Source organism: Macadamia integrifolia, chromosome 3, assembly GCF_013358625.1.
Source record: "Macadamia integrifolia cultivar HAES 741 chromosome 3, SCU_Mint_v3, whole genome shotgun sequence".
In the NCBI taxonomy this organism is placed as follows: domain Eukaryota; kingdom Viridiplantae; phylum Streptophyta; class Magnoliopsida; order Proteales; family Proteaceae; genus Macadamia; species Macadamia integrifolia.
Window position 1 is genome coordinate 250,069 of NC_056559.1, and position 18,757 is coordinate 268,825.

General features: G+C 40.0%; 1 non-coding gene across 1 annotated transcript; it reads left to right on the forward strand.

Annotated features, from left to right (window-relative positions):
- The first annotated feature begins 18,135 nt into the window (after positions 1-18,135).
- On the forward strand, positions 18,136-18,242 carry LOC122075035. Its single transcript, XR_006139171.1, has one exon. It is a non-coding gene; the product is annotated as a small nucleolar RNA R71 (small nucleolar RNA).
- The last annotated feature ends 515 nt before the right edge of the window (positions 18,243-18,757 follow it).

The window sequence follows — 18,757 nt, forward strand, 5'->3', positions numbered from 1 at the left end:
ATCCACCCCTCTTGACCCGAAATAGGGTTCAAGCTCAAGTATAATTTTTCAACAGAATTAGCACAATGTAGCCTTTATATAGACCTTATTTTAGTGTACATAGTCATTTAAATTCAGTCAATGTATATATGTGTGATAACTTAGCTATGCATGTGGAATAGGAATAGTGTGGAAAATGTTTGTTCTTAAGCATCTAGAAGGAAGACCGATTGAACCGGGCAGATTGGGCGCCTAACACCTTCCCAATTCTATAACCTAACACTTACCCTAAATCTCTGGACTAGACCAACTTTCAGGCCTTTTTCTTAGGAATTGGGCCCACCCTCCAGTCCTAGGCCCATAATCCTAGGTGGTGACTCCAAACCCTTTTGTATGATTCCAATCCCCATATAGGACCATCATCAAATCCCCATCTCGAAAGATGAATTTTACACTCTTACGAAATAGGCCCCCACATATCTCTGAACGGCGATACAGCGATGTGGGGCTCGTAGGATAAGTATGCATGACACATCCCTCCCTTATAAAAGAGAAAAAGAGGAGAGGGAACGGAATTGATGCAAGCCAATCCCTCCTTTTTTCCTCCCCCATGAAAGGGAGGAACACACACACATCTTCTCTTGCTGCTACCCTCACAATGGCGACTCCACTAGAAACAAATGTCAAGTTTCTGACACTAGATGCTACCATTAAATGCAAGAACATTTTCCACCACATCTGTTTGAAAACATGTTTGGCTAACCGCTTGTTTGTATTTGTACTCATTAATCGCATCATGCATCATGCTCGAAGTGAAATCATTTGGTGAGGGACTCCCTTTCATGCCTGCACCCTCGAGGAGGTAATTGCATGTCATAGAGAGTACTCTAAGAGCAAATGGTAGTCGCTTCCTATACAAGGGTATGGGGTATTGTATGTTCATAATTGTGCCAGCACCCCTAGGGAGGTCCGTGCACTTTATGACATTCTGAGATCGAATGATGATATTCCCGCATTACAATTTGGCACACAGTCACTCACGGTTCCACCACCTCGTGGCCAATTGCTTAACCTCGTGTGTAGTCATGAGTAATGGGCAAGTAAGTCACCCCCTTGATCTCGTACCCATGGGTATATCAAAAGGATCACGTACCTTGTGTATATAGATCCTGTCAAGGAAGCATTGTCGGTCCTATTGCATCCACTGCATGCTTGCATCCACTGCATGCTTGCATCCACTGCATGCTTGCATCATGTAAGAAATAAATGGAGAACTCTAGAAATGTCATAAGCTAATCTGTAGAATTTGTTTGCGGTCTTGAAAAGAAATTTTCCTATGATATATTCTAGTCATAAAGAAATTCTCTCCTAAGTGGGTTTCAGATAAAAGGTGTCCTTCCTCCTTAGAAATGAAATATGGATGATTTGGTATACGTGATTCGGGAAGATTTCTATCAAAGCCCCGTAAAATACTGAATTATCTAAAAGACTCGAAGAAACTAGGAGGAAGGTCACCTAGTGGGATAAGATTAAGGAAAGCATGACATTATCGGAAAAGAATGTATTAAGAGGAATATTCTAGTCAAGCCATTTGTGTGAACCTCCCACTTATGGCATTAAGTGGACTAGGGGCATCAACCCCTATCCACTCCCTACCATTAAGTGGACTAACTTTGGATAGATAATTGGTTGTTAATCTAGTGAATGAGTGAACAAAGGGGTTGGGAATATTAGAATCCTAAAATAAGCCATTTTTGGTTCAAGCATAATTCCACACCTCAAGTATTCTCCGTGGTCCATTTGGACACGTCAGGGTAACTAGTTGACTCAATTAAATCCAGTATCACCTCCATTGTCTCTTCGAGATTGTCTACCGCCAAGTGATTACAACCCAGTTCACATGGATCCACACGATCCTGAATCACCCAGGGAAGCATGGGTCCACCCCGTAGAGATCTTACAGATGCAAATGGCTGAGGTCAAGAGAGGGATAGTACAGATACCACATGCACTCCAGAACCCTCCTAAGACTAAACCAGCACAAACTATAGGAGAGGTGGATTAGAACAGACCCATGGGTGCAAATGGCTAAGGTCAAGAGAGAGATAGTACAGATACCACATGCACTCCAGAACCCTCCTAAGACTAAACCAGCACAAACTATAGGAGAGGTGGATTAGAACAGACCCACGGGTCATCACAGGAATTTTTCTCGAGTTGACTTAGGAAAACCAGAGCAAGTTAGGCCAACTGGTCAGAGAGGAGTTTCACCTACCCATCCAAATGGTCAACAGGGGGCCTATTCCAGGGCCCTCCTCCCAGGATAGTGATTGAAGATGAGGAAGAAGAGTTTGCAGAACATATCCAAATGGAATCTCCAGAAATGGAGAGAGAAAGAAAAGTTAGGGAGCAATTGGAGAAATTAGAAAATATGCTCTGAACGGGAATGAGTTCAAAAAGCCAAGCAGTGGATTCTGATGAAATAATTTCTTTTCTGGGGCAAGGATTCTCGAGAAGTTCAAATGGAAAACCGACAGGTTTGATGGGTCAAGGGACCCTAAGGCTCATCACAAAGTCTTCCTCAACATCGTCAAGTCATGGCGACTTGTGGATAACCAGATGGGACAAGCATTCATGTTAACCCTATCAAGACAGGCAGTAAGATGGCTCACCCAGTTGGAGTCTTCCCAAACCCAGAATTGAACAACAGTGGTGAAAGCCTTCACCAAGTAATACCCTTACAACACTGAAGTGGATATGAAACAGTGGGAGCTTGAGACATTGAGACAACAGCCTAGAGAAGGATTCACCACCTTCTTGATGAGGCTTAGGAGTAAGGCCGCCAAGATGGCATATTAGCCTTCCGAAGCAGAGCAAGTAGAAATGTATATTGAAAATTTGTCAAAGCCTTATTATGATGTCCTTTACTATCAACATCTACAAACTTTTGATGCCTTGATAGCCACCAGTACACGTGTGAAAAATAGAATCCTAAGGGAAGCTTAGTATCAAGGATCCTCCCAAGATGTAGGCAAAAACACTAGAGTTGGATGGGAAAAGGGTCCCGAGACCAATATGGTAGGTGCGGTTCAACAGTCAGTCTCACTTGTCACCTCTTCACAACCATTCATGATACACGCCGCATGCACCCTCCCAGAAGGCTCCTCATTCAAGGAGGCAGTTTACTGATTTGGGAATGCCCGTGACAACACTGTATGAAATGTTAAGAAACAAGGATTGCTAGGGATAGTGGCTCCAAGGGCAATCAGCAACCCTCCCCCAGCTTGGTACAGAGATCATGAATATTGTGCTTATCACACTCAAAAGGGGCACAACACTGAAAGATGCATAGGTCTTCAGCATGCAATCTAGGATTTAGTAGACAATGGGCCATTGAAGTCAAGGTGAAGCAATCTCCAAGTGTCAATACTAACCCTCTCCCAGATCATGGAACTGTCAAGATGTTGGTAATAATGATGGATTAGAAAAATTGGGATCCTAAGTTCTATGATCCAACCAATTTTATTAGGGATGCCAAGAAATACCAGGAAGAGAGGCATGTTGAATCGCAGGAGAAATTCTAGCTTGTGCAGAGATTGTCTCTCCCTCCAGAATTGGTAGCGCATATTTGTGGTTTTGTCAAAGATGCTTGTCAAAAGGAGTGTGATTCCTTCCAAAGGGTTGTTCACAAGTATCAAATGGATCAACACTTTTTTCATCCCATGTTTTATGACCATGTGAACAATTTAGATGAAGAAGCAACAGAGAGTAATCCTACTCAACTCATTGAACCCCGGGCTCAGAAGAATCACATGAAAGCCGTGCTTATAAGAGAGCCATGAGTCAAAAGGCTAGGGCTTACGAGAAAGCTATCTATCCTTCCTCATCAACAGAAGAATCCACCACAGTATATCTCCAACCTCCATCATATCTCCAACCTTCACCATATTACCAACCTCCACCTTATCATCAACCTTCACATCGTCAAGGAGAAAAGACCTCGTCATCTTATCACCCCCTATCTTCATCACAATATCCCATTTCTTCAGTCACATCACCTTTATATCACCTTGCCTCATATCCCTCATCACCCTCATACCAATCCCATTCTCAAGGATCAGTGTATAACCCAAAGGAAGGATGGATGGATGGCTATAATTGGAAGGATATGCTTACACTACCAGACTCCCCAAAGATGACCTCATCAACAAGATCAGTGAATGCTTTAGGAAAAGGTCAGGAAGGTGATCCCACTTCTCTAATTCAGCCCACTGTGTCTCAAAAGGATAATCCAGAGAAGATTGAAGAAGTCATGAATGACCTCCTCAGAGCAGTGATAGCATTGTCAGTGGGAGAGAAAATTAAAGAGCACACCTCCCTAATCCACATCGGGAGTGACATAAAAGATGATGAGTCTGGCCTAATCTGTCTTCAAGCCAATGAGACCAAGTTTGGCCCAATGGAAATTTTTTGATCCATATGCTCTGAATACTATAAATGTTTGGATGCGGGAGAATTTGACGAGCAAGAGGAATCTGATGAAGAACCAAGAGAGGGGGAAATCAGTAAAGAAGAGGATGATGACAATGACAATGAGGAAGAAAGTGAGAATGAGAATGATGGAGATGACTCTGATTCTCAACAAGATGATGAGTACCCAGATTGGGATGACTAACAGGTGCCTTGGCACAATGATGATGATGATGAATCATGGTACTACTCACCCAGGGATCCGGGGAAGATATTCTATGTATGCAATTGGTGAAGATGACCCAATGATTGATCCCACAGATACTATTCAGCTGAATCTCATGATTCATGTGGAAGGGGAAGATCCGACATCAGATTCAGAAGATAGTGAAGGGTATGAGATCACTGTTGAAGGTGAAGCAAATCCTATAGCAGAATACATGGCTTATGTCTACAATCATTTGGTTGACATCAAACTCGAGGTTGATGGAATTGACCGAATCTTAGGAGAAGTAGCCATCAGTGAACAATGCTACACCGAGCAGTTGATAATCCTTAAGAAAATAGGGGACATTCCACGATTGCAAAAATGATAGATATAAGTTGCACGACTTTCCAATGCAATCAAGATGGTATGAGCTAGGGCTATGGACATTTGTGGAGGACCTCGACCTCCAACCCCAAGTAGTGAAGAGGAATCTAAGGAAGAAGATGACTTCATGATAGGGACAATTACCATAACAAACAGTGATAATGAAGATTGTCATCCCACAGAGATCATCATGAAGAATCCTGCCATTGTTATGGAAACTCGAAGGGGAAGAGACTACAAGGGCAAGGCCCTAGCCATAGAACAATCAAGAACGAGTGGGGCAAGATCCAGTAGCTTGAAGAAAGAACTGGAGAATCCAGTCTTGGCTCAGCTCAAGAAGTCCCAAGCTAATATCTCAATTTGGGGATTATTGATGGCCTCCCCCACACACCGCAAAATAGTCCTGAAGCCTCTCACCAACGTGCAAGTGCCAATCGAGATAGATCCGGTACACCTCTCGCACATAGTAGGGGCAACATACGTGGTACAGTCATTGATGTTCTTAGACTCTAAACTCCCCAAAGAAGCCCAGCACAATAAAGCTCTACACATCATGGTAGACTATCTAGACAAGGTGGTTCCCCAGGTTCTCATTGACAACGGGTCTGCTTTGAATTTTCTACCCTTAAGATCGGCAAAGAGTATTTGCATCAACTTGGAAGCTATGAGGCTGTCAACCCAAACCATACATGCATATGACAACACTAAGAGAAAAATCCTTGGCATCCTCACCATCACCGTAGTAATTGGCCTGGTGAAGTTTGATGTTGATTTCCAGATCATTGATATACCAGCATCTTTTAACATGCTCTTGGGAAGGCCTTGGCTACATCAGGCAAAAGCAGTATCCATCAGAAAATGAAATTCAATCATGAAGGAAAGGTGGTTATAGTAGCCAGAGAACCCGAAATGTTTAATACCTTAGCCAACATTGAAAATAGGGAAGAACAAGACCAGGAAGTTCAACTTAGTGGTTTTAAAATAGAAGAAACTAGTGCAGCACTCACCAAGGAAATACCAAATGAAAAGATTCTGGCTAACTATGAAGCTATATAAAGCCCTCCAGTGAATCAAATGATGAGGAACATATAATACTTTCCAGGAATGGGATTAAGAAAGTACCATCAGGGTGTTTCAAAATTACCTACTCCGGTGGTCAGCAAAGGAAAGAGTGGTCTTAGGTACATTGCTCAAACCCTCAGATTAAGGAGCAAGAATGGCAGCAAAGGGCAAAGGTACTAAGGATGACTAGAAAAATCTCTGCCTCTTACTACCCCACTCTCAATGGGTACTTCGTAAGGGAAGGAGAAGATTTTCCACAAAACAATGTTGAGCCATGGTTTGATGAAACCGCTACGAAGAAGCAACCAGGGTTTGAAGTATTCTTTTTAGATGAGTTCAACTGGATAATACATGAGATAAAACAACTGCAAATGCTAGCCAAAGGAAATGATCAAGACAGTTGCATCACTAGAATAGTGGAAGTAGCACTGATTGAAGATGGGTTCTCATCAAAAAACCCCACAACATTGATCCGGTCAAAGGAATTGCCAAGTTCCCGAGTACCCTTGAAGAGGGAATGGGAAAAGAAGATAAGACTCATCAAGAGTCTACAACTTCCCACGGATCTGAAAGGTCACAACTGTTCCTTCCCACAAAAGCCACGAGCTCAGGAGTTACATGAGCTCAAGCCTAGGCCTTTCAAAGGAAGAAGCACTTGGGCAAAGCAAATAAGAGCACAAAGAATGATAGTTTGCATGTACTGTGCCTGAATCAACTGCAATGAGAAGGTCCATGAAGGTGGTCAAAGATGTGACCAAGGCACCGAGATGGTATCCCTCAATAGGATGGAAAAGATGTGCTTCATAGAAAGAGGATTGAGCAGTCTCCACTAATTTTCACCTCTCAAAAAGTTCAGCTTTCGAGAGCACGAGTTTGATTAGCTGGTATTTGTGAAGAAACAGGCACCTATCCAGAAGAACTATTGCACCATTGAAGAAATAGCAGCAACCTTCCTGGAAGAAGAAATAGGCTCGTTGCCACATCTCCTCATCCATCGAGCCATCGAACCGCTCCTAAATTGGAATAGCATTGGGGAGAATTTCAAGTTTACTCATGTTGTTAAGTCAATCAAACTGGATACCACTGATGAAAGCATTAAACCAGTCATCGAGTCTGTAGTCGAGTCAGTTGTTGAGTCTGCTGTTTATGATTTTGTGTCGATCTCCCCTCTTGAGGAGAGTTCAGAGTCCATGTATGTCGAGTCTGTTACTCCTTTCATGAATGAAACTTCTGATTCTGAGTATGACTTGCCTCCTTTTTTTGATGATGATATTAATAAATATCAGAGTTAATAAAACAATGCAAACCAAAGAAAGCCCAACCCATCCGTGAGGATACCCGGGTTATTAATTTAGGAACTAACCAATGCCTTCGAGAGGTAAAAATTGGCACCACCCTAGACAATGAAGAAGCAGAACAGATGATTAGTCTTCTGAAGGAATTCGCTGAAGTCTTTGCTTGGTCATATGAAGATATGCCTGGTATAGAACCTGACATTGTGCAACACCGCTTGCTAACCTACCCTGGGGTAAAGCCAATCAAACAGAAGCTCAGAAGGATGCATCCAAAATGGAGTGAGAAGATCATAGAAGAAGTAGTAAAGCAATGGAATGCGAGTTTCTTACAAGTGGTAAAATACCCCCAATGGTTAGCCAATATTGTACCAGGGCCAAAGAAGGATGCAAGGTACGAATGTGCATAGACTTTCGGGATCTTAACAAGGTCAGCCCTAAAGATGACTTCCCATTACCTCACATTGATGTATTGGTTGACAACACGGCAAGGCATACCTTATTATCATTTATGGATGGATTTTCGGGATACAACCAAGTGAGCATGCCCCTTGAAGATCAGGAGAAGGCAGCCTTCACCACTCCATGGGGAGCCTATTGTTATAGGGTGATGCCTTTTAGACTAAAGAATGCCAGGCCAACTTATCAGAGAGTAGCTATGGCCATATTATATGATATGATGATCAAAGATGTGGAAGTCTATGTGGATGACATGATAGTGAAGTCAAAAGATAGGTAGGGGCATATTCTCGCATTAAGGCGATTCTTTGAAAGGATCAAGAAGAAAAAGTGTGTCTTTGGGGCAACAGCAGGAAAATTGTTAGGGTTCTTGGTGAGTCAAAGGGCCATTGAAGTCGACCCTATTAAGATTAAGGCAATCTATGAAATGCCCACGCCTCACACTGAGAGGCAAATACGAGGATTTTTGGGTCACATCTAGTATATCAGCAGATTTATAACTCAGTTGACTACAATCTATGAACCAATCTTCAAGTTGTTGAAAAAGGATTAGCCCATAGAATGGAATAATCAATGCCAACAAGATTTTGATAAGACCAAAGGATACCTCATGAACCCACCAGTATTAACACCATCAGTGGAAGGAGAACCACTTCTGTTATACTTATCTGTGGAAAACTATTCCATGGGCTCATTGCTAGCACAAAAAGAGAAGGAAAAGGGGGCAGAGCATGCCATATATTACCTCAATAAGAAGTTCCTAGAATATGAGACGCAATACACATCTTTGGAAAAACCTGTGCTGCACTGATTTGGGCAACAAAAAGGCTACGACACTACATGGTAGCTTATCTAGTATGTTTGATTTCAAGAACGGATCCAATCAAGTACCTCTTTAAGAAACCCGCTCTAACAGGAAGGATGGCCCGGTGGCTACTTCTGCTATCAGAGTTTGACATCACCTATGTTACTCAGAAATCTATTAAGGGGCAAATTATAGCTGATCATTTGGCTACCTACCCCACAGAAGATGAAACAGCCATGGATGATGCCTTTCCTGATGAAGGAATCACAACAATAAAAGAAGAAGACACAGCTAATGAGTGGCAGCTGTTTTTTGATGGAGCAGCTAATCAAAAGGGGTGTGGTGCCATAATATTGCTTGTCACTCCTGATGGTCTTTATTTGCCTTCATCATTCTGCCTTGATTTCACCTGTACCAATAACATTGTTGAATATGAAGCTTATGCCTTGGGACTCGAAACTGCCCTAACCATAAAAAGGATCAAGGTGTATGGAGATTCATCCATTGTCATTTGTCAGAAGCAAGGGAAATGGGAGACCAGAGATTAAAAAAAAAACGTACCAAGAACATCTGGAAGAGGTGATTGAACACTATGAGAAGATCTCGTTCAAATACTTCCAAAGAGATAACAATAGGTTTGCCGACACCCTTGCAACCTTGGCTTCCATGGAAGAATGCAACCCTATAGCTAGGGTCTGACCATTCTTTGTGGAAAAAAGTAGGTCCATTTATCACAATTCGGTGAACTCTCTCACCATAGATGGTCGGTCTTGGTTCGCTCATATTGTGGATTTCATCAGAGAAAGGGAATACCTGGTTGAAGCCACAGAAAGAGAAAAGAAATTCCAGAGAAGATATGCCACCCAGTTTATCCTTCAAGAAGACCTATTGTACAAGAGGTCTTATAATGGAATACAGTTGTTGTGTGTGGATGAAGATCAAGCTACAACCATCATGGAGGAAATTCATCAAGGCCTCTGTGGACCCCATATGAATGTCAAGATGCTTGCTAAGAAGATTCTTAGGCAGGATACTATTGAAATACAATGGAAGCAGACTGTGTGAGTTTTGTCAAGAAATGTCACAAATGTTAGATATTTGTCAATATCATACATATCCGGCCAACAGAGCTACAGTCACTCAATTCTCCTTGGCCATTCTCTACTTGGGGCATTGGCATCATTGGGAAGATCAACCCCAAGGCATCCAATGGTCACGAGCTCATCTTGGTAGCCATTGATTACTTTACCAAGTGGGTGGAAGCTTAGTCATATGCAGTCCTCACATCTACTAAAATAGTAAAATTCATCCAAGAAAAAATCATCTCCCGATATGGAGTACCTCAAGAGCTGATATTAGATCAGGGATCCCACTTCTGAGCAAGACTAATAAGATTTGCACAAAGTTTGGTATCAAAAGGCACCACTCTACCACTTACAGGCCACAAAGCAATGGGGCAGTAAAAGTAGCCAACAAAAACATCAAAGTCATTGTTTGAGATTTTAAAATGTAACCGTAAGCGTATGGATCAATGTAGCTACGGGTTGAACACAGAGAGAGCAGCCACTTTATTTTTTTGCTTCTTTTAATAATGTGAAAGTAAACCGATTAATGGTTGTTATCTAATTCTAATTACCATAGTAAACATATGTATCTAAAATAACGTCCTAACCATTCGTCATCTAAGAATTTAAACACACAAGCCACGCAATTAAAATTAAATGAATAAATAGCTAAAAATAAGCACCTCACACAATTAAAAAGAAATGAAGGAAAAAAAATGCTGAAATAAAAATAAAGTAAAAGAAAGGGGATAAAGCTAGAGAGAGACTCACAAATAGGTTTCTCTACTTAACCCGAGAGATGCATCATAATATGAGCTTCCCTACTTGACCAGAGAGTCACTCTTACAAGGGTTACTCTATTTGGCTTTAGGGAAAGGGAGACAATTAAAATAAAAACAATAAAATGATGGTTCTATGAATAGGAGGGGCAAAGCCAACACATACACCAGCTATTAACCTTGGAGAAAATGGATAGCAATAATGTAACGACTAAAATTAAAATCCTAAATTAAGAAAGAAAGGGTAATCAGAAGAGGGAATGAGAGGGGGGAGAGAAGACTACTGAAGGAGCCTACTTACTTGAACTTCAACTCTTGAACTGAAAGCTTGATCGACTTGAGATACTACAAGTACTAAAAACCAGATCTGGAATAAACCAAATCTAAAATTTCTAGTACTAGAGAAAACAAATCTGAAGAAAAAAAATTGAACATGAAAGACATGCTTCATCGCTTATTCTTGTCACCTAGAACTAAGTCTAGAACTAGAACTTGAAAATTACAACTTCAATTGTTTAACTAATAAAAATGAAAGACCGAATCAAAAATAAAAGTGCTTGCATTAATTGAATAAAAAAGAACTTATAAAAGTGTTTAAAGCATAAACCTAGAACTAGAGCTAGAGAAAGAGATAGAGCAACTAAGAAAAAAACGCTAGAAGAAGAATGAAGTGCCTCCTCCCCTTGTGTTAATTCTCTTATATAGAGAATGGGGGAGGGAAGCTAAAGATTTTAGTTTCTAAAAAAAAGATTTTTTTTTTATCTTGTTGATGAGGTGGAGGAGAGAGAAGATAGAGAATTGTAGGAAGTAAGGAATCTCCAACGATTTTGCTTCCTTTTTCCTTTTTTTTTTAAGTTTTTTTCTCTCACTTCTTCAAACGTGGGCAGTATCTTGGATGATTTTTTTTAATTATTTTTTTCTTTTTTTTTTCCTTTCTTATTTTTTCTCCCTTTTTCTATTTTTCTCTTTATTTCCTTATTTCTCTCTCCTCTTGTGTAAGAAACCCTTTGGGCGACCTCCTTTGAGTGATGAGTAGGAAAGAGAAAATCTTCTAAAATAAAAACTTCAACAAAATGGCAGCTAAGAGGTTCGAACTTGAGACCTCCTAATAAGCAAGGGATTTTGCACACCACAACTCACCAACTACGCTAGGTAGTTGTTGCCAAAAAATAATCTTCAATCACTTAAGGATGTATTCCATCGATCCTTGTTGGCATTTAGAATATTCTTTGTACCCTTGGGACAACTGCAGATGTGCTACTTCTGCATCTCAGTTTAGTTCTGATCTATTATTCTTTTTCTAGCCCAAAAAGAATAATCACTTGCATGGTTGACCAAACGAATGTGTACTTGAAATTGAACACGTTCATCTTGCTCAGAATTCATCCTCTTCGCAATCATGGAAAGAAATAGGACCTCCTTACATGTAAAATTAGAGATATAGCACCCGATAGTTCTTAAGACCTTGAAAATATAAAACCTGCAAAAAGAGAGTAAAACCCAAGGTAGCTCCATTCTAAATATGTAAAATGCATGTTTTACTACACTAGATTTCACACATAAATGTGTTCATCAGAATTCCCCCACACTTAGACTTTGCTAGTCCTCGAGCAAAACAAAAAGAAAAAGAATAAAAACAAAAAAACCTAACTCACTTTCATAGGAATCACGGTTGCACTTAGCATGTGCAACAAGCTTTTAAATCCCTAGGTCACCCCTAATGGACGAGTTGTGTCTCATGGGTGTTTGCAGTGAATATACACCCAAAATTCAAAATAAACAAATCCCAACATTGGCTAAAGGTAAGGGCCATACCAATTCGGAGCAAAGATAATTCCTCTTACAAGGGACCCCCACACTTGAACTTTATTACCCTTTACCAATTCCAAGCACTAGCATATTTCTTAATTTGGAACTCACTTCGTCTCTTCCAAAACATCCTTATCTTAAGGAAAAACCATATGTGAAGAAATAGGGAACCAATGACTAAGGCGTTGGTGTGGTTTTTAACCAAACATGTTACCTAGCATTAATGACATTTACACATTTTTTTTCTCTTTTTTTCACTTAATAAACTCTATTCTATTCCACTACTTTTGGCCTGACTGACATGGTGGAGCAAACACCAGACACCTAAGTTACTATGTAGCTTCTCTTTTTGCATATGCCCACAAAGATAGTGATGCTAGAGTTCTTTCAGAAGTTTCCTCCCTAGGAATTTCGATCAAGACACCATGCATCCTAAGGTGCAATGCCCTGTCTAGTTCCAAGTGAATAAACTCTTATTCTTCTTTATACCGCATTTCACACTTCATTTAAAATTGTGCATTTGTTAACTCATGCCAAATTAAAAAGAATGTCTCAACTCCAAATCAAAAGTACAAGGAACCCACAGACTTACATCTGGTCCAACACCATAAAACAAGGGTCTCTTATTTTTCAAAAGAAAGTCCCATCTCAAGACACAGGCTTGTTTCTTTCTTCTCAATAGTGTTTTTATATGTTCAAAATGGGTACCTTAATCAAAACTTTTATTTTCATACATCAAGCAACCAAATGGTATGATCATTAGCCAAAATCCAAAGTAGGGCTTCATCCTTAGCAAGCTCAAAAATAAAAAGAAAAACAAACAAAACAAAGTGGAAAAAGCAAAAACTGGTTTCCCTCCCCCACACTTATCATACAATGTCCTCAATGCATGGAAATAATTAAAAGCGAAGACAATGCAAGGGGATCATACCTGATTAAAAGTGAGTCATCAGTGTAAAGAGGTTCATGGAGATCCATGACCTCTTCACTACCAGTAGTAGGAAACTCGATGAACGGTTTTAAACGCTGACCATTAACCTTTGAAATTACCCCTATTCCTAGATTCAAAATCTCCACAGCCCCATGGGGATATACATTATGGACAATAAATGGGCCATCCCATCGGGATCTAAGCTTACTAGGGAAAAGATACAATCGACAGTTGTACAATAAGACCTTATCACCAATTGCAAAAGATTTACGCAGAATGTGCTTATTATGGAAAGCTTTGGTCTTTTCCTTGTAAATCCTAGAACTTTCATAGGCATCATTCCTAAGTTCCTCTAACTCAGATAGTTGGATCCTACGATGAATTTTCGCATCAGACAAATCAAAGTTGAGCTTCTTGATGGCCCAAAAGGCCTTATGCTCCAACTCAACTGGTAAGTAACAAGATTTCCCATACACCAAACGGTAGGGAGACTGGTCAGTCTTGAATGCAGTCCGATGGGCCCACAAGGCATCAATGAGCCTAAGGGGCCAATCCTTACGGTTGGGATTAACAGATCTGCCTATTAGACACCTCCACTTGGCCACTAGTTTGGGGGTGATAAGCGGTAGATAACTTATGGGTGATCCTATACTTTTTTATTAAGGCCTCAAAAGGCCGATTACAAAAATGAGTATCTCTATCACTAATTATTGCACGTGGTGCACCAAACCGGGAAAAAATGTTCTCTTTGAGAAACTGGACCACTACTTTGTGGTCATTAGATTTACAAGGTATGGTCTCTATCCATTTAAAAACATAACGAACAGCTAAAAGTATGTACAAATTCCCAAAGGAATTAGGGAATGGTCCCATAAAATCGATGCCCTATACATCAAAGATCTCAACTACCAAAATAGGGTTGAGGGGCATCATGTTCCTCTTATTGATACGACCAAAAGACTGACAGGCGGGACAAGCCTTTCAAAAATAGAAAGCATCTCTAAAAAGAGTGGGCCAATAAAATCCGCATTGGAAAACCTTTGCGGCTGTCTTCTTAGGTCCAAAGTGTCCACCATATATATGATCAGGACAAAAAGAGAGAATGAAATGTTGCTCATGATCAGGAACACATTGTCAGATAATCTGATCCAGATATATCTTAAACAAATAAGGATCATCCCAGAAAAAGTGCTTAACTTGGGAATGAAACCTATACTTATCTTGAGTGGACCAATGATCCAGAGTCACACCTGAAACTAAGAAGTTGACAATGTCAGCAAACCATGGTTCACTGGACATTGTAAATAATTTTTCATTTGGAAAGTTCTCGTTGACTGGAGAATCGATAGTCAAGGAATTGGGAAGCCAGGATAAATGGTCTACAACTAGGTTTTCAACTCCTTTTTTATCCCTAATTTCTAAATAAAATCTTGCAAAAATAAAACCCACCTAATGAGACTGGCTTTCACATCCTTCTTCTGAACTAAGTATCTGAGAGTAGAATGATCAATATACACCACCACATGTGAACCAACTAAGTAAGACCGAAACTTTTCTAATGTAAACACAACAACTAAAAATTCTTTTTTCAGTGGTTGTATAATTGAGTTGTGCATCATTTAAGGTCCTATTAGCATAGTAAATGACAGTGGGCAACTTATTAATCCTTTGACCCAAAACTACTCCTATGCCAAAATTTAAAGCATCACACATCAGTTCAAAAGGTTCAGTGCAAACAAGTGGTTGAACAATGGGTGCATTGGTCAACTCCTTCTTAAGTTATTTGAAGGATTCTAGGCACTCTTTAGAAAACTCAGAAGTTTGATCTTTAGCAAGTAATGAAGTGAGAGGTCGGGCTAACTGACTAAAGTTCTTAATAAACCTTCTGTAGAAGCCCGCATGCCCTAGAAAAGATCGGACGTCCTTAACAGATTGAGGAGGTGGTAAATTATCAATTAAATCCACTTTGGCTCTATCTACTCTAATTCCCTCCTTGGATATTACATGGCCTAAAACAATACCTGATTTAACCATGAAATGGCATTTCTCCCAATTCAAAACCAAATTCTTAGATATGCACCTTTTCAAAACTAGAGAAAGATGATGAAGACATTCAGAATAGGAATTCCCATGAATTGAAAAGTCATCCACAAATACTTCTAAGAATTTTTCGACCATATCAAAAAATATGCTCATCATGCATCGTTGGAACGTAGAAGGGGCATTGCAACGCCCAAAGGGCATACGCCTGTAAGCAAATGTTCCATATGGGCATGTAAAAGTAGTCTTATGTTGGTCCTCTAAAGCAATTGGGATCTGGTTATAGTCAAAATATCCATCAAGAAAATAATAGTATTCATGTCCAACTAACCTCTCTAACATCTGGTCAATGAATGGTAACGGGAAGTGGTCCTTCCAGGTTACCACATTAAGTTTCCTATAGTCTATACACACTCTCCACCCTGATTGGACACCGGTTAGAATTAGTTCATTATTGACATTGTAAACTACAGTCACCCCAGACTTCTTAGGCACTACGTGAACTGGGCTTACCCATTGGCTATCAGAAATCTAATAAATTATTCCATGATCCAAGCACTTTAGGATCTCTTTCTTAATGGCTTCCATCATCACTGGGTTAGCTCTTCTTTGGGGTTCCGCGGATGGTTTGGAATCCTCCATAAGATATATAATGTTGCACAATAGAAGGGCTTATACCCTTGATATCAGCCATGATCTAACCTAGGGCTTTCTTATTATCTTTTAACACTTTAAGTAACTCCTCTTCCTGGCTAGAAGTCAAATTTGAAGAAATTATTACAGGAAGAGTCTGGTCAGGCCCTAGGAAAGTATACCTCAAATTAGATGGCAACTCCTTAAGATCTAGCTTAGGGTGCTCAACTATAGAAGGTTTGGGAATGGAATTGGAAAGGGGTCCTGAGGGCTCCACAGGTGTGTAAAGGCTCAAGACTTCATAAAATAAAGTTTCACTATCATCATCCAACTCATCCATACACTCTTGGAATTCTGAATCAAAATCAATATAAAAATTGGTAATTAAATCATCAAAAAAATCCAAAAAATCCTCAAGCATATTGATCTCTTCTTCCATATGTGATTGCTTTCCTATCCTAAACATGTTAAACTCAACAGTTTGGTTGTCAAAAGATAACCTTAGGAAACCATTCCGACAGTTGATTGATGCATTACTAATAGCCAAGAATGGTCTTCCTAGAATTATTGGGATCTCATCCTTGGTTGAGAAGGGCTTGGTATCTAACACAATGAAATCAACAAGGAAATTAAATTCCCCCACCTTTAGTAAGACATCCTCAACCATCCCTTTGGGAATCTTAACAGACCTATCTGTCAACTGAAGAGTAGTTCCAGTGGCTTTCAATTCTCCCAATCCTAGTTGCTTGTACACATGGTAAGGTAAAAGATTCACACTTGTGCCAAGGTCAAGTAAGGCATACTCAATGTAGGTTTTGCCTATGACACAAGATATGGTAGGGCTCCCTGGATCCTTATACTTGGCTGCTATAGGCTAAGTAATTATGGAACTAATGTTACCTACCAAGAATGCTTTTTTGGGAACACTAGTGATACGTTTGTGAGTACATAAATCTTTTAGTACCTTTGCATAGGCGGGGATCTGAGATATGGCATCCAAAAGAGGGATGTTCACTTCTACCTTTTTGAAGACTTCTAAAATTTTATCCATGGAAGCAATCTTCTTTTTAAGTACCAAGCGATTAGAAAATGGGACAAGATGAACATAAGGACTATTAGGGATTTGCCCTTTTTTAGAAGAATCATTTTTGGTTTCCTCAATCAAATCATCTTTAGTTTCAGAAGAATCTTTAGGTTCATCAGACGAACCTGGAACAAGCAGCACACTTGTGTCCTCAACTTGAGGAGAGTTAACAGGAGTAATTGATGGGGAAGATTTAGGAACACTCTTTTGGTACTCTTTACCACTCCTAAGGGCATAAACAATATTACATTGGTTAGAGGACCCTTATTGGGTCTGACCTTGTACTATATTCAGTGGTGCATTAGTTGGTGTTTGTAAACTAACAGGCTAATGATGCCTAGGGTTAGGCTCTGATTGACTGGGTAAAATTCCTTTCTCCGTCTCACGCATAATTGAGACAACTTGGGTGAGTTCTCTAGTAATTTGATGGTTTGTCATGAGAAGGGCCATATTTTTTTTCCAAGTCACTTATTCTACTTGCCTCTCCAGTGTTGGTAAACCCAGGGAGTTGTTGATAAGATGATAGGAGAGGGGCCCTAGGAAACCTAGCCTGAGGTCCTACATTTGACCTAGGAAAAGTATTTTGGAAAAAAGATTATTATGCAAAGGGAGGCCTTTGGGGTCCAGGTTGACCTTGATTATGGAAATTGGAAGGCCCTGCTTAGTTGCCCTGATTCCAGGAGAAATTTGGGTGATTTCTCCATCATGGATTGTAAGTGTTACTATATGGATTATTCTAGTATAAGGCATTAACACTATCATTAGAAATGCCCCCAGAGGTGTTGGGGCATAATTCTATGACATGTCCAAGGGACTGGCACCAAGCACAAATCTTAACCAAATTGACTGATGATGGCTCTCTAAGAACAATAGCCTCAATCCTCTTGATTAGGCTATCCAAATGGGCTTCCTTGGCTACTATCCCATCCATAAAATATCCTTTTCCTCCTATGGTTCTTTCACTCTCTTGGGATGATTCCCACTCACAGGTTTTGTCAGCTAAGTTAAGTAAGAATTCTCATGCCTTTCCTTCATCTGTAAAGGATGTGAATCCCTTAAGGCACATAGACTCTATCATTTGTTTACTTGGGTAATCAATACCCTCATAAATTATTTGACATAAATTCCATAAGCCTAGGCCATGGTGAGGGCATTCTTGGAATAGATTCTTGAATCTCTCCATAAGTTTGGAAAAGGACTCACTAGGCTTTTGCCTAAACTGAAGGATATCACTTCTAAGCTTATTGGTCTTATGAGTTGGGAAAAACTTCTTAAGGAAGACAACTATGAACTGTTCCCATAAGGTTATGGAATTTGTGGGTAACCCATATAACCACTTCTTAGATTGGTCTTTCAATGCAAAAGTGATAGACCTAAGCTTAACAGCATCATCAGAAAGTTGTTGGATCTTAATTAGAACACATACCTCTTCAAATTCCTTTAGAAATAGGTATGCATCCTCAGAGGTCAACCCATGGAAGTGAGGCAACATAGTGATGTATTGTGATTTGAGTTCAAAATTATTACCCTGGACTTGTGGTAGAACTATGCAGGAAGGTTGGACTGTTCTAGCGGGGTAGAACCTATCTTTCAGAGATTTAGGTGGAGGGTTTTGTTGTTGGTCTCCCATATTGAAGGGTTTTAAAGAGAGCAAACGTATAGGGTCACTACTTGTTGGTTCTCTTCTTTCTAACCGATTTTTAGTATTACGTACCCACTTAACACTCATGCAACAGAAAACTACCCACAATTAGAGTA